This window comes from Physeter macrocephalus, chromosome 5 (genome assembly GCF_002837175.3).
Source record: "Physeter macrocephalus isolate SW-GA chromosome 5, ASM283717v5, whole genome shotgun sequence".
In the NCBI taxonomy this organism is placed as follows: Eukaryota; Metazoa; Chordata; class Mammalia; order Artiodactyla; family Physeteridae; genus Physeter; species Physeter macrocephalus.
Genome location: NC_041218.1, coordinates 84,435,134 through 84,452,293, shown reverse-complemented (window position 1 = coordinate 84,452,293; position 17,160 = coordinate 84,435,134).

Below are 17,160 nucleotides of genomic sequence, written 5' to 3'. Positions count from 1 at the left end.
TAACTTTTCCATAGTTATTTGTATTTCGGACCTTTAATCTGATCCTTTCATAAGCAGCTTTCACATTAGCATAGCTGACATTCTTACCTAAAATCCAGAAAGCCCCTGGGAGAGTGAAGGTTAAGGGAAGTAATTTTAAGGAAACCACATCTTTCTCTCGAAAGTAATCAAATCTCTAAAGGCTTTTATACAAGTAACTTAGTCAAAAGATCACCTATTTGAGGATTGTGTTTGTTTGTTTGTTTGTTTTAATCCCAAAACCCAAAGGTGAGATTAACTTCATTTGTTTTTATTTACTAGTTTACTTTAGTATTCTAAGTGTCCCAAATGCCTTCAGCTTTCAAGGCTTTCTGCTTTCTGGACATACGGATGTACAGAGAAATAGAATATTAAATATATTTGCACCTAAAAGTAATTGGTTCTTGATTAGCACTTTGCAAATATGCAGCTGGCAACCCCCTCGCCCCCGCCAAAAGGGAAAGATAAATGTAAACTGTGTTGTACTCTATATTTCAATGTGTCTTCTAATTAGATGTAATTAGTCAAAAGGCAAAAAAAAAAATTCAGACTTGTCTCTTAACTGAATGAATTTTTAGTACATTTATTAATGAATGCATTGAAGCAAAAGCAGATAGCTGGAACTTATTTTAAAGCTTCCAGTTATATTTAAAGTGAACTTCAAAATGATAATAGAGTCATTATTCAACACCTTACTTAGTAGATGCTTTAACTCTTTACTTTGAGTTTTAAAAAAGGTTATAGACAATAAAAGCCAAAGGAGATAGGATAAAAGAAGTTAACACCACGTGTTTATGCTGAATAACATAATACCTGGCCCAGAGAAACAAGGAAAGATCTGTTTGAAGTTTTTTTTTTTTTTGGCTGCGTTGGGTCTTCATTGCTGCACGTGGGCTTTCTCTAGTTGCAGGGAGCGGGGGCTACTCTTCGTTGCGGTGCGCGGGCTTCTCATTGCGGTGGCTTCTCTTGTTGCAGAGCACAGGCTCCAGGCACGCAGGCTCAGTAGTTGTGGCACACGGGCTCAGTAGTTACGGCACACGGGCCTAGTTGCTCCGTGGCATGTGGGATCTTCCCGAACCAGGGCTCAAACCTGTGTCCCCTGCATTGGCAGGCGGATTCTTAACCACTGCGCCACCAGGGAAGCCCTGTTTGAAGTTCTTTAAGCAGATCAACAGGGCTCATATTTTAGGAGGGTTTTGTTTACACTTGTAGTCCTTTACCTTTCTTGAGATACAGAGCTTCCTGAGATTTACAAGGACTATTGTTCCCCCTACTTAAGAAAATAGGACATATGTATATACACATAAAAGGCTGACAGACCTCATGAAACTCAGATTATCTGATTTTGAAAAAAAGATGAAGTCAAATTCAGATGCACATAATGCTTTCTGATGCACGTGCATAGTTTTTACATCTAAAGAGGATGTGAATTCCATTGGCTCTCTAAACCATGTTATTTTCTGAATGAGTTATTTACTGTTTTAGTATTGATAAAGAAACTTAACATTTAAAAATAACTTTAAAGGTTATAAACTGGACTATTTTGGAAAGCAATTTGGAAGTAAAGATCACTGACTTTTGAATGAGCAAATTTACTTCCAGAAATAATCTGAAATGCAGTTTCCTTTTACAAAAATTATAACAATATTACATTATAATACAAGCTAGCATGTATCTAATACTTTCTTAAAAAAAAAAAAAAGCTCAGGCTTTTCTATGGGTTTTAAGTCACTTAGTCCTAACAGCAATTGCCATTAGATACTATTTATTATCCATCATTTTAAGAATGAAAAAGAAAAATACCTGAGGGTTAAAAGTATTAATAACTAACCCCACGTTTCAAGTAGTAAATGGCATAGTTGAGACATGATCCAGGTCTGCCTGCACTTACGCTTTTACTAGTGCACTTTTCAGGTTATGGATTATATTAATGGAAAATCAGAGGCAGCCTAAATGTCCAATAATAAAGGAAAGTTTAAGCACCACATAATTATAAGATGGAATATAAGAAAGATAAAAATTGAATTTAATCAAATATGGAAATGCTTAGAAAAGGAAATTAAGTGTATGAAAGGAACATAAAAAATACTCATATTGGAAAAATATATGTGCAATATGAAAATAATTTTGTATGCCACTTAACAGAATTTGCCAAGTATTAACAAAAATTGCTTTTGGATTTTGTCTCTTTATCATCTCTACTACATTGTTGTCTATAAAAAGCATGTATTCCTCTTATAGTAATACAAATGAACCTTTTAGCTATTTTTGTACTTGCTACTGACTTCAAAATTCATCACCTGTTACCAGGGCTGCTTAAAATTGAAAATGAGAGAATTTAGTACAATCTTTCTGATAAGAAAGCAAAACATGCCCCCTAACGGTCACCATGTTTCATAAATTCTTTGTTGCCTTTTTCCTGTGAGGGATTCTAGTTTAGTTTCACCTGCTATTTAATGGCGGTGGGAAGGAAGTGGGCATCAGAATACCAGGATTAATGTCAATGGTGAATTAGGATTTGAGTTGTTTGGAACACTTTACTTGTACCCCACTTTGGAGAAATTTTTAAATCAGATCAATCAATTTAAAAATGGATATTTAGCAATTTGAAAAAATTGTACTCGTTTCTCTCTTTGTCTGCTAACATTTTAAACATATCTTTATTTTTAGGATTTTCTAGAGTGAAACATAGCTTTATTTTTACATAGGCTAACCTCACTGCCATTTAAGTACTTTATTTCTGAAACCAATTTATTCACCGTTTAGGTATGTTTTTATATGTCAAAAAATAGACACACATACACACACACACACAATGGAATATTACTCAGCCATAAAAAGTAATGAAATCTTGTCATTTGCAGCAACATCGATGGACATAGAGTGTATTATGCTAAGTGAAATAAGCCAGACAGAGAAAGATAAATACTGTATGATTTCACTTAAAAGTGGAATTCAAAAAACAAAACAAATGAACATATAAAACAGAAACAGAGTTATAGATACAAAGAGTAAACAGGTGGTTGCCAGAAAGAAGAGGGGGTCAGGGGGAAGAAAGAAAGAAGTGAGGAGATTAAGAGGTATAAACTTCCAGTTGAAATATAAATGAGTCTGGGATATGAAATGTACAGTGTGGGGAATATAGTCAATAACTATGTAATATCTTTGTATGGTAACATAACTAGACTTAATTTTGAAATGTATAGAAATATTGAACTACTGTGTTATGTAATAGGAACTAGCATAATATTGTATGTCAATTATACCTCAAAATGGGAAGAAAAAAAGAATTTACATCAAGAAAAGGGTTAAACGATCCATAAAACAGTGTAATATATATTTATATATTTAGGGAGTTACACATTTACAGAAGAGAATGTGAAAGAATATAAATCTAGTTGTTAATTGTTTTTGTTTCTGTGGAATAAAATCAGGTAGGAGGAGAGATTTTCTTGACATATCTTTGGATGTCCAAGGAGCATATGTTAATTTTGTAATGAACTAGCATATGCATATGAAATAAATGGAATAAAGGGAGAAACTGACAATTTCAAAGAGAAAACTTTGCATTCTTTTTTAACATATGGCTTAAAACAAATTTGGGAGTAGGTCAAGACAGAACAAGAAGATAGAAAAAATTGCCATGGCCCAGGCAAACAATTGCATTCAAATATTGTATTATTGTATCTATAAATGTATATTTCTATCTATGTGTGTATGTGTATCACAGTTATTAATTCCTATCCAGTGTGCTTCCCAGTTGTTCCTGGAATCCATCACTGTCTTTCCATCATTGCTACTATTGTCTTAGCTGAGTCAAGGAAAGACAAACTGTCTTTGGGACAGATCAAGTACACAGGCAAAATTTGTTCAAACCAGATATTGTAATTAAAATTCGAAATAAGTTAACAAATCATAAAATTACGGGATTTATTTTTTTGCCTTCCCCTATAGGATTAAAAGATCTCAAATATTTAATCCACATTTCCACATAGCAATTAGCTTCTGGAACTGAGTAGATGATATCTCCCTTAGATACAGTTTGTGCTCTCAGTTTTCCATAGTCCTGACCAGCCCTGTTTCACTAATTTAAGTTACCTGCTTGACCTTTGATATTGACTGTCATAAACAGGTCTCTTCAAAGTATTACTGTAGCATTAAAACGGGTCTGGAGTTGCTCCAAGCTGCCAATCCTATTCTGTTTACCAAAGATAATCATGTCACTCTTGGATTAAGATGAGGCACTTGCAAATCTGCCACCATTCCTTCTCCATCACTTATTTTCCTTGTACGTCCCTTGCTTTGTCCAGAATTCCTGTTTTTCTCACTGTTTTCCTCTATGCTCCAAATGCACATCTCGTATTATTCAATGACGTAAATATTTGAGTACAAACCACATGCCAGGCTCTGTGCTAGATGTTGTGGATATAACAAGTTCATAGCCTAGCAAGGGGACATGAAATAAGTTATTAATTACAATTAAATTACTGTAGTTGATGATAATAATAGAGCTCTTAGGAAAGTGAGCTAATTTTGCATAAGTCAAAGAAGGCTTAATGAGGATGAGATGAAATTATTCAAGAATTAATTGTTGGAGATAGGTTGGAATATAAACTGAGAATATGATAGTCATAATATATGGATTGACTTTGTCTTGAGTGATACCTACAAGGTAACTATTAGGTTGTAGCTTAAAAAGGAACATTTAAAGGTAAAACAATCATTACCTGTATTTTCAATGCATATCATTTAAAAAATGTACAGCATAGTACATTAACATCATAAAAGCATAAATGTTGAAATATAATTACTAACAATCTCTATTACTATATCATTATTTTTTTAAATATTGGATAAATATAACCTATCCATTAATTTTGGAAATTCCAGAATCCAGTAATGAGTACATATTTATAAACATAGACGTCTCAGGGAATAAGAAAAATAAGTGTCTACAATCCTCAATTACTTTAGGTTCAGCAATAGAAGTGATGCGATAAGGAATAGTAAGTACTATTACGTTCTAGAGCTCCATCTGCTGCTTCATCTTATTATTGCATGTTGCTTTTTATAAATTCTATAAATTTAATAAGATTTCAGTCTTTGAAGGAAAACGTCAGAATCTTAGTAAATGCACCATCGTAAGTTTAATAGCATTGTAGTGTTGTGTAATTAAATGAATATTCTCAGTAACATATATAAGCTTAAATCTAGAAATTTTTAAAAGATTTTTTTAATCCAAAAAATTAAAGGTAAATCAAGAAAGTTGGCACTCTGTTTATCAGAGAATCCTCAAATATAAAATATATTTTAAAAGATATATCAAGATTACATATTTATTATATAAGTTTTACAGATACGTGCACACTTTTCTTTCTTAAGTCATCATATATTTTGCTTGTTTTTCATTACATTTTGTCATGCTTTCCAAATAAAAGAATAGCTCAAAGAAAGAGTACAGAGGGATTCTAGTATTCAATGCTCTAAACCTTTTTAGAGAACCAACAAAAGCCTCAGAGGCAAAAATAGGAGAAAATATGCCATGAAAAAAATAGAATTGCTTAAGCAAGATATGGACAGATGTTTATACATAATATGATTTCAGCAAGAAATTCAGAACAGCTGAAGCATGGTGTTGGTGTTAGAAAGTAGGGAGAAAAAAGTAGAAAAGAAGTGACAATGTATATCTGAAGAATCCTGTGTATCTAACCAAGGAGTTAGTTCACTTTTATATGAAAAAAAGTACCATCAAAGTTTTCAAGGGGGAAAATTGATTATATGTATGTGTAATATTATTGGGAATAGTATTTCTGGAGGCAGAAGAATTAATAGACTTTCACTCTCAGTGTGGTTGTGGGGGAAAATGAAATAATGCATCTTTTATACAGTTTATTACATACATGCGAAGCATTGCGTCTTCCATGATGGCAGGTGACATGCTGTGGCTGAAGAAGCAAGGTCATTGGAGCTAAGCAGACCTGAATTTGAATCCTAGGTATAACTTGGGTATGTTCCCTGACTTTTCTGAGTCTTGAGTTACTGTTTCTCAGACTTCCTCACATACCTAAACTCCCCATTGATCTTGTCCACAGAAGATTTAACTCTCCACCATCTCCCTACACCTCCTCCTCTGGTTTAGGGCTTCTAGACCTCCCTGTTGTCACCAACCCCCGTGTCAGGATGGGCTCTGAATTTCCAGCTGAAGGCTAACTCATTCCTCAGAAATGCCCTGCTATACATTCTTTCCCTTCACCTGTGCCACTCATTCCTTCTCTCTTTTGTACTCCTCTTTCTTATACTATCTCTTACATATTTTGTTTCTTACCTAAATGTTTCCAAGCTTATGGCAAGGCCAGCACACCATGTTTCCAAAAATATGTATATCTGATTTTTATCATAGCTGACCCAATCATTATCTAATAAGAATTTCAACGGCCATATAAAAATTTGAACTATCAATATTTATTTTTCTCTTTTCCAGTGAGCCTGTTGACCTGAAAGCTGGACTCCCTGCAAACACTTTACTTCGAAAGTAAACTTTTCTTATTGTACAGTTTTGATCCAGAGCTTTCCTTTAAATTCTGCGTATTGATGGGTCTTTTCCAAAGTGGTGTATAGACATGTTTAAGTCACTCCTATCTTAGTTTTTAGAAATAAATAAATAATCCAAAATCAAACCTAGAATAACTCTCATATGAACCCATTCATGCCACAAATGCCGATCATATATTTTTTTCTCCCATTTTGAACCCAGCTCTTTAAAGCAGCTATCTGCTCTCAATGTTTTCACTTCTTTACTTTTTACTTCCACTTCCACTTCTGCCTCTGTCATCAGACTCTACAGGAACTTCTTTGGTATATCACCAACCATTTCCTTATCCTAATCCAGGAGATGGTGTTCGGTCTTTACCACTCTGGATCTCTGCTTCTTTTGGAGTGACTGATCCTTCACTCCTTCGAACTCTCAAGTTTTTCGATTAGCCTTTCTCATGTCTGTTAATCATCTTACATTTCAAATCTTCATTTATATCTTGCTTCTTTACTCACTTTGCAGTTTTAGGCAAGTAAGCTACTTGATCTTTCTAAAATTCAGAGATTTTGTATGAAAAATGAAGATAATGATACCTATTTCTCATAGCTATTGAGAAAATTAAGTGGCAATGTACATGAAGTATCTAGTGGCATCTAAAAAAGACTCTTCTCATTATTTGTTTTTCTTCTGCTCACATCTGATTTAGAGAATAATTCAGTAAAGTATTCCAAACCAAATGTGAATTAGAAAAATAGACTAAGCTTAATTTGAATTTCTTACAAATTCCAACCTAGGATAAGAAATGCAACTGATTTTTTTTATCTTAGAAGATTTATTTGGTTATTATTATTGCCCGAATAGCTTTGAACTGTTTTGAGAACATCTTTATTTAATCCATTATGACATTTTAAGAATTTTGGAATTGGAATAATGTACAAAAGAAACTAAATATGACTAAGATCTCAAGCATTCGTTTTTTAAAAAATGATCTTACTACAAATGCTTTGTAAGAGAAATCTTCATGTTTCACTTCTATTGGAATCTTTCTGTTGGAGTCCTTTCTTTTGTCAAAATGAGGATGCCCAACTGTGTACACTAGTGAAGTTGTAAAATGTAAGCCATTTTTCATTAGCTTCATAGCTTTGAACAAACTTCCTTACATGATCTTACCTTAAACAATCTTCTGCTCTAAAACAGAAAGAATAATACTGATGATATGACTTTTTAACACAGCGCAGCCACATCTGGCCATCATATGTTCTTTCCTCTTTCTACCCTTACCTGTTGAGACCACATGCCTGTCTTGTCTCTATCTTTATATTTTTCTAGAAAAAACAGTCTCTTTCTATGGCTGTAGCTGTCCTATTAGACACCTTCAATAAAACATTACATAAAGAAAAGGAAGAAAATTAAAATTTAAGTCTGATTAAAATGCTCTGGCATTTTCAAACTATCATTATATTACATTCTAATAAAATTATGCAGTAGTTTAATGAGATTGAAGGACTGTTCAACTGAACATATTATTTTGTATTGAGTTAATCGCAGAAAGGGGTGTTCAACTCCGCCTTTTTCTTGCTGTCCTCTCCTTTCTGATTCTCTTCCTTCTGAATTCTAGCCACATTGACCTTCCCAAATTCTCAACTCTGTCTCATCCCTTAACTCAGGCAGATCACCAAGCTTTGTTTGGGTTCCACCTCTTGGCACTGTGGACTGAAATTCCAGACAATGAACTGTGACAATCCATTGAGAGCTGACCTTGTTTCCCTCCCCTCAGGCATCACTGTTCTGTGCTGCCTGTTGCCCAGGCAACAATTGCATCATATATTTTGTCTCGTTCTTTCAGTTTTTTTTTTTTAAGTCAGGTGGGTAAAACCAGGCCTGGCTACTACATCTTGAACAGAAGTGAGTTGAGAATTGACATATTTTAACTATAGTAATTAGCCTAACACAACTGAGGGTTCCAAAACAGAACAAACTGTAAATATTATAAGCCCTGATTATGTCGAAATGACATAAATAAGAAAAGAAGGAAGGGGAAATAGAAGTATTATAAGAAAGCTGTTTCCCTTATGTTTTCTTGCAAGGGGTAAATACCAATTATATAATATGTCAAATAATAGAGGTTATAAAGGTAACCACCGACCAGTCAACACAATTAACTAAAACGGGAAGGTACAGATGAGGGGAAGGAGAAGGGAAAGTAGAATGTATTAATTTCATCATTGCTTATAGTGGGGAGTTAATCAATAATGTATAAATAAATAGAAATTTAAGTACATTATACCTTATAGCTGTAAATATAACTACTAAAATAAATATACAAACCATTCAGTTATCAAAATATACACATAAGGATTATATGAAAAACGAGGGGGAGTAAAACGAAAAAGCATTATGTAAAATATGACCAACGCTAAATATGTTTACCATATCAGTAAATGTTGATTGGCTAAAATCATAAATTGAAGGAAAAAATAGTCTCTCACTGAATTATAAAGTAAAAAGCTATGCAGTTGAAGGAAAGTTCAGAAAGGTCTTGGGGTAGCCATGAGCCAAGTTGCTGGTCCATTTTCTATGAGGAGTGGGTCTCTCAGGATCCCTGATGCCTTCAGTCCTTGGCTGGGAGCGCTCCTTGGGAAGTGTGCCCTGGGCACACACATACTCACTGACAGATTCCAGTGTTACAGACACTGAGCCCTCGGTCAATTATGCTCCCACAGATGGAGGTCTGTGAGGCCCATTCTCGTGGGCACTATAAAGAAGCATTTTTTTAGAGATTGAAATACAAACAAAAGCAAAAACAAAATACCAAAATACTATTCAAGATTATGCAACTGACTCAAATTAACTTCCTGAAACTATAGATCATTTCATGAGGATGTGATGGATCCTCCTCAGAAACTCAGTAGCGATTTGTAATTCCCTTGTGGCATGTTTCACACTTATTTTAATGCTTATAATGTGTGTAAATTAATAAACTTACTTGATATTTGTCATTGGTTTATTAAATTATCACAGATAAATAGCCAAAGTAGTCAGATGTACAAAATGGCAGGCTTTGATTTTATTGGGGGGGTGGGGGGTCAAAATTAATGATTATTCCTGCTTTTTTTGTCATATTCGTTGATCCTTCACCAATGTTACATGAAGAAAAATAGAAGTTAAACGAATTCAAAAAAGAAAAGTTATAAAAATGGAAAAGTATTAGAAACCATTAGAAATTGAATACAACAAAAACAATGCTTGTAAAAAATTTTTAGAAAATTGTATGCATTATTGTCTTTCAAACCAGCAAAATATACTACCACATACAATGGAACACTGAACGATTTTTTTTCCTGTAAGGGAGAGAAATGCAAATTACATTCTGAATATGTGGATAGATAAATGTTTCTGTAACAGTATTTCTACTAAGATATTACAGAATGGGCTAGCAATACACTACAGATTCTGGGAATGAAATGCACTATGATTTTTTTTTTTTATTTCTATAGCAGATACTTTAACCAAAATAAGTTTTTTAAAAAACACAGAAATTCAAAACAAAGGATAAAGTCAAATGAGACTTTTCATATATCCCAGTAACATTAGAAATCAAATTTCAACACCGTCCACCTGGCTTCTAAAAAAGCTTAAGTTTAGCTCCCAAACTCTCGATTGCTTGACACAGTCTCCCATGAATGAATACTCAAGAGAGTTCTTCATGGGGCTGATAAATCATCACTGTCTTTGGAAGAAGTAAACCTCTTTTTACACATGCTCCCTGTATGTGTAATGGCACCTCTGTCCTCACATTCAGTCTTTCTTAGTGTTTGCTACCTTATCCCCCGTGGTACTAACATTAACAATTTCCCTATACTTGAACTCTGTAGTCATCAAATGATGCTTCAGATGATGGCTACAGTATCTAGTCTAAGAAGATCATATCACTTTTGTCTCTGCTTTGAATTCAATGTAATTAACTATCCTTTTCATTTGTTTTTTTTTGTCTTACTATACTGGCCAATATCATCCTTAAATAATGAACGTTCACAGGCAGGTATCAAAGTACTAAATAAATGGATATGGCTGTTCAGAACCTTCAAGTCTTTAGCACTACCAAACTTAGAGATCCACTGCAGGATTGCTTGCCAAGTTATGCCTTTAGTGTATTTAATACATCACTGTTGCATTATAGCATCCTGGATTAGCAACCTCCTGATTAATTTCTGTTTTCTCATCTTAGGGCTTAGTAGTAGGAGTTATTTATGGTGCCACATCTGCAACTTAGATAAACCTGGTCACACCCAGACTTTGATTTTTAATTAAGCTGCTTCTCACTGTTCAGAAAGCTCTTGGGTGGGTAGAAACAATGATTTATGTATTATTTTTTAGAGATGGTTAATGATTCTCCAGAGGCTTTGTGTAAATCAGCTAGGTATACATAAATCAATAGAAAATTGGTCTTGCATTTACATGGGTGACAGAGTAATTTGTAAATAAAATGATCTCATTTGTACCATTGTAATTATATATCACGTGCATGCATAATTTTTTCAAAATTAAATAATCCATTTCAAAATTTTATAAATGTTGAAACATACCTCAGAAGCATTTTTTTAAAGAACTTTTATTTTATATGGTTTTATATTTACAAAAAAGTTATAAAGATAGATCAGGAGTTCCAGATACACTCTATTCAATTTTCCCTGTTTTTGACATCTTATATTGTATGGTGTATTTGTCACAACTAATAAGCTGACACTGATATATTATTATTAATGCAAGTCCATACTTCATTCAGATTTTCTTCGGTTCTACCTAATGTTCCCAAAGGCTAGAGTGAATTCTTCCATTCACTGATGTGGAGAGGCAACCCCTATCTCCTCTTGTGTGTGATCTAGCAAAACAATGTAGAATCCAGGAGGAAACAGGAAATCATGGGTTTAGTGATAATTTACACGACAATGGTTACACAAGGAGAGGCAAATTCATAGCACAAGGGTGCCACCTGCCTGCAGCAAATAAATTCCTGGTGGGGAGTTTTGTCTTGCTCAAGCCCAGTACCTAAAACTTGGCGGTTTTGAGTCTCCCGGCCTGACTTGCATCCCCATTTTAGGATAGTCAATATCAGACTCCATGATTAATAAAGAAAGGGCCTAGCAAGCCTTGCTAATCAAATGGAAATGGTAAAGCCAGCCTGGCCCTGGTGTCCTCTTAGTTTTAAAAGAAGTGGTAGCAGCTGCTTTTTTAGGCCAAAGTAGTCTTGGATGACATCATATATGGCAGTTAACACTGGAACTACTCAGTGATTCTGCCCGTGTGACTTAATCAAACCAATTTAATATGATCCAAGTAATGTTTAACAACAAATCCTGAAGTGGAATAACCTGAGCCCCTTCGGGTGGTGTTTGTGCATGGGGAAGATTAGCAGTGGAATGACAATTCCTTTTAGTCCCATCTATTGCCGGCTGTAGTTATTAACAATAACAGTAAAGAATAATAAAGTCCTTCTGGTGAGTCTTTATATGGTGAGACTTCCCTTTTAGTAAATTCTGTATCTCTTCTTCTAAGGCTTCACAGTATGAACCTTATTGTTTCTAGGCTTAACTCTTGATGTATAAACCCAAGTCTTAACAGGTAAAATACTTTTATCTTTAAAAAAATGTCTTTCATTTAATCTTATGTTTTCAGAAATTGAATTCAAAGGTCATAGTTGAATAATTACTTCTTTGTTTTACCATGGTATTCACCCTCCTGGGAAAAGTAAATAAGTCTTTGGGGCAGTAAAGTAAATCACATTGATGGAAAACTGCAGAGTAATATGATTCATGGGGATTTTTTTTAAAGGCATGGGTTTTCTCTCTTCAGGTAGTATTGTTGCTTAGGAACGGTGGCTCAAAGAGCATGTCCTGTGAAGGATATATTTGCTGTGAAAGAGAAGGTTCCCTCAGAGCTTTTAATCAACCATATGTTGATAAGGGGAGAAAAGAGTAGGGATCTGGGGGCTACAGGGACAGGATAACACTAAAAGCCTAAGTCCCCAGAATTCTTAGGATGCTGAGCTTTGATCCAGCAGTGGAAATGTGAAGTTAGTATACAATCTGTGCAGCATAAAAAAATTAAATTCAGTACAAAAAATGACTTTGAGAAAACTGGTTTACCATATGATGAAAAATAAAATTGTTTCCTTACCTCGTACCTTAAAATTAATTCCTGGATTGTTTAAAATCTAAATAAGAGAAATGCAGTATATCGTAAAATGAATAAAATAAAAGTGTTTCTTAGACATATCAGAAACCACAAACCATAAAATGAAAAATTTAGTGGATTTGACTACATCAAAACAAAATTTTCTTTGAAAGATAAATTTTACAGATGTGCAAAGGACTGTGAAAAGATATATTTATATATACTTCATTGAAGAGGAAATAAAAATTGCCAATAAGTATGGTCAACTTACATTCTTTAGAGATATCCAACTTCATTAGTAATAAGAGAAATAAGTAAAAGAATAATGAAAGATTACTTAATACCCATTTTAGAGATAAAGAATACAATTCCGGGTAAGCCAATGTTTCTGAGGGTGTGAAATGGAAGTAGAAACTTGGAAAGCTATTCTAGAGTGTAATCTCTAGAATCTCTAAAGTTGTCTATATCTCAAGCTCCTTTAATATGTCTCCTGAAATATATCTCACCTAGAGACACTCTTGCACAGATGCATTAAAGGATAGGTATAAAGACATTTTTCCAGTTCTTTATGTGGTAATTTCAAGGAATGTAGCTGTCTATCACTAAGCAAATAGGTAAATACAATTAGCGACTGCATAAGAAAGAATATTATATAGGTACAATATCAAAAGATCAGTGTGGATATATGTATACGTAAAGCAGTAGTCATGTTTCTTAAGAGAATAATTGAGTTTAAAATAGCAACAGAATGAGATTCATAGCATAATTTCATTTAGGGAACTTAAAATATACATACAAAATATCATTGTGTATTATTTAAATACCTATATTAAACACATTACGGTTGGCCACTATTACAGGAAGTTGAATGAAGGAAGGCATGGGTGATAGGGAGAAATTCAGTGATATAAAATAAGAGAAAGACCTGGTATAGACCAATGACTATAATTTTTCATGAAGCAAAGGGTGTGGTAAGCTCACTTCTTCGCTCTAGCAAGACCCAAAAATGGATGGGGGTAGATGCCAATCAAAAACCTCCCCAAAGCCCTAAATTTCCAAGGAGTATACTGATAGAGGCTTTCAATGTCTTAATTCAAATGATTGACTAATCTGTAGTCTTGAAATAATAAAATAAGTTGAAGGAGGAAGTTTTTAATGTTCCCAAGCATATACCTCTATTAAAGCTGACAAACGCAATGACCATGAAGTGGCAAGTTCTATTTACACTGAGCCCTAGGGTTTTTTGAAGATGCCTTAAAGACTAAGAAGATGAAACTTTGGTACCCTCTTTAAACGAGATAATTTCTTATATATTTGTCTTCTTAATATTTATTCTGATACAAGAACCCATCATAAGAAATAGCATCACAATTTTATTTCATTTAAAACAACCTTGAAACATAATTCAGTATGTTCCTTCTTTGAATTATTTATAATGGTTTTGCTGTATATGAAAGCTGGCTTTATGAAACCTTCATATTTTATTTGGTAAGGAAAATAATCATAGATATAAGCAGTTATTTTTTGAGTGGTGCTGAGAACAGAATACAATTTAGTATGATTTATTCTTTCAGATAACCTAAATTTAAGTGAGGAAGATTATATTCTAGTGTCATAATAATAGTTTTGTTTATTTTTTCATTTCATATAAAATATGAACCACCTAATCCAATTAGAAACAGTTAAAATAATTAGATTCATGGGTCTTTTTTGAAATTTATTTGTCTACGTAAAACAGCAACTAAGCATATGAAAACATGTTCAACATCATTTGTCATTAGGGAATTGCAAATTAAAATAACAATGAGATACCGCTGCACACCTATTAGAATGGTGTGACAACCATTCTGACAACACCAAAACACTGACAGTAGCAAATGCTGTCAAGGATGTGGAGCACTGGGAACTCTCATTCATTGCTGGTGTAAATGCAAGACAGTTCAGCGAAGTTTTACAAAACTAAGCATGTGAATGTTAGCATGTGAATCAGCAATCATGCTCTTTGGTTTTCATCCAAAAAACTTGAAAACTTATATTCACACAAAAGCCTGTGCACAGATGTTTTCAGTAGCTTCATTCATGATTGTGAAAACTTGGAAGCAACCAATATGTCATGATTTTTAATGAAGATAAACTTTAAAAAAATAATCTTATGTTTACTGAAATCTTAGGACATTTATTTTTCAGCTATGATTTTTAAATATCCAAATCATAAAATTGGGTATTTTCTTCCATTTCTTATGTTCTACATTTTCAAATTATATTAGCTTTAATATAATACTAATTCATATCATACAAATCAAGATGTGTTTTTGTTGTTGTTGTTTTGTTATTGTTGTTGTTATTTCTTTTGCACAAGCTCGTTTGAGTTTAGGGTAAAATTCTGTTCTAGTTTTCCCAAAATGCTTTGTTTTCTGACAATGTCCTTTACATCTGATTATAGTTAGCAATCATTGTTTGAATATCTGCTACTTCCAAATCACTTCTTCTGATTGTAGTTCCATGTGACATATGCAGGGTAGGAAAAACAACAGAATTCCATTTCCAATTCCAATGTAAAGTGACTATCACAAAATAAGCATACCTATCTTTATCAAATAAAATGTAATTCACCATTTCTTTAGTATCAGTCTTTAGAAATGTCTGTGGAGATCTTAAAATTTATTTAGAAATAACTTTCCCTCCAGGTTTATTTTGGAGATATAACGTTGTCTTCTACCTTTATTATTTCTCTGCAGAGGTGATTTTCTTGTTATAGAACTAGTCATTTTCTTAGGTCACCTGGTCACAAGGCAAGAACTAGAATCATCACGTTCCCTGGTATTAGGTCCTTGTTTCAGAGCACAGGACCAAGTTTCCGAAGGCTTCTATTCTTTCACAAAATTTTCCTGTGTCAAATATGAGGCATGAAGAATGGGGATGATCAATGCTTTAACTCAAAGGTTGAAGTATGTTAGACAAGACAGCTGGACAGGTTGTAAAGAAAGGCATGGCAAGAAATTCCATGAAAATTAAAATTGAAAGCTTTTAAATTTTGTATTTTTTTTAAAAAAAGATCTATAAATAGTGTGGAAACTGAACTAGTCTAGATTTTTTTCTAACCTAACATTTTCACAATTTATTACTGTATCACCCTAAAAGCATATTCTTATTAGTGTGTCATAGGAGGAAAGGCTTCTGGTTTGATAATCTTGTAGTTCAATTTCTTGGGTGAAAATTCGGGTTTAAATAGATTACATATGATTTGATGACATGATAATCAACTTTCTTATAACGTTTTATCCATCAAACAATGCTTTGTAAGAGCTTTAGAGGAAAAATTCTGTTTTGTTTTTCTTACAGAGTGACATATATAAAGATTCACAAAGATAAACTGAGAAGTGTAGAACACTGAGAAATGGAGACTGTGTGATCAAGAATTTATAAGTGAAACTTATTTTAGTGCCACTAGATGGCATATGTTAGCTGTGAATCTCACTTGAATTGATCAATGATTAGGAGATTCTTGTTTCCCCAGGATGTCCAATACACTTTCCCAGCTGTCTTCTCTTTCATCCTTACTAATTTTGTGATGCTGTTTTAAATTAACAAACTTTTACATAATTTTTCAAAAATGCTAGAATCTGGTGCAATTATTTAATAATATCACATGATTATTTCTATATCAAGTTAAAATAGAGGTTTTATATAGATATTTTTAATGTATGAATTATGTAGGGGAAAAAAGGGTGTTTCTTCTTGATCCTTCCTTGGAAAAAATCCTCAAACGTTTTCAATATGAAGCTTTAGACAAGTAGGCTAATTTGGATGAAGTCTTGAAAAATAAATCATAAATCTGAAACGAAGGGAAGGCTTTTCTTTTTCTTTTTTGAAATAATCATATTAAAAGATTGTCATTTGGGTAATAATTAGCAAGAAGTCTTTTTGATGATTTTTTACTTTGAATGAAGTCATTGTATTTAGGAAATACCCATAAAAACACAAAATCCTAGAGGGGCTTTCCTTAATAATCAGTATTAACATATGCAAGCATCAATTGAGATAATTCTCACCTATCCTGAGAGAAGAAAAAAGAAGACAAAAAAGGAAATATTACACCCAGAGCTTGGTACTATGTTGAAGCATAGATGGCCACCGTTTGAGGCTTTCATTTGTCATCTGCAGCAACCAGAGGTCAGATAAAGTCAGGCTCACTCCCAGGGTATATATATCAAGGTAGTGGGGCTCCAGTGAAAATTTAATTCTCAACCCATGCAGGTCTGGTCCACCAAGGTCAGGACCTTGATTGGGAAAAAAAGCAAAACTTGGACTCAAGACATCTGGGATGATACACTTGATGAACTTGAAACAAGGTCTCCTTTGAACCTCTGGGCCTATAGACGTGGCCCGTTTCTCCCTGTCGAAGATGAGCATGCCCCATTGACTTGAAGACAAGA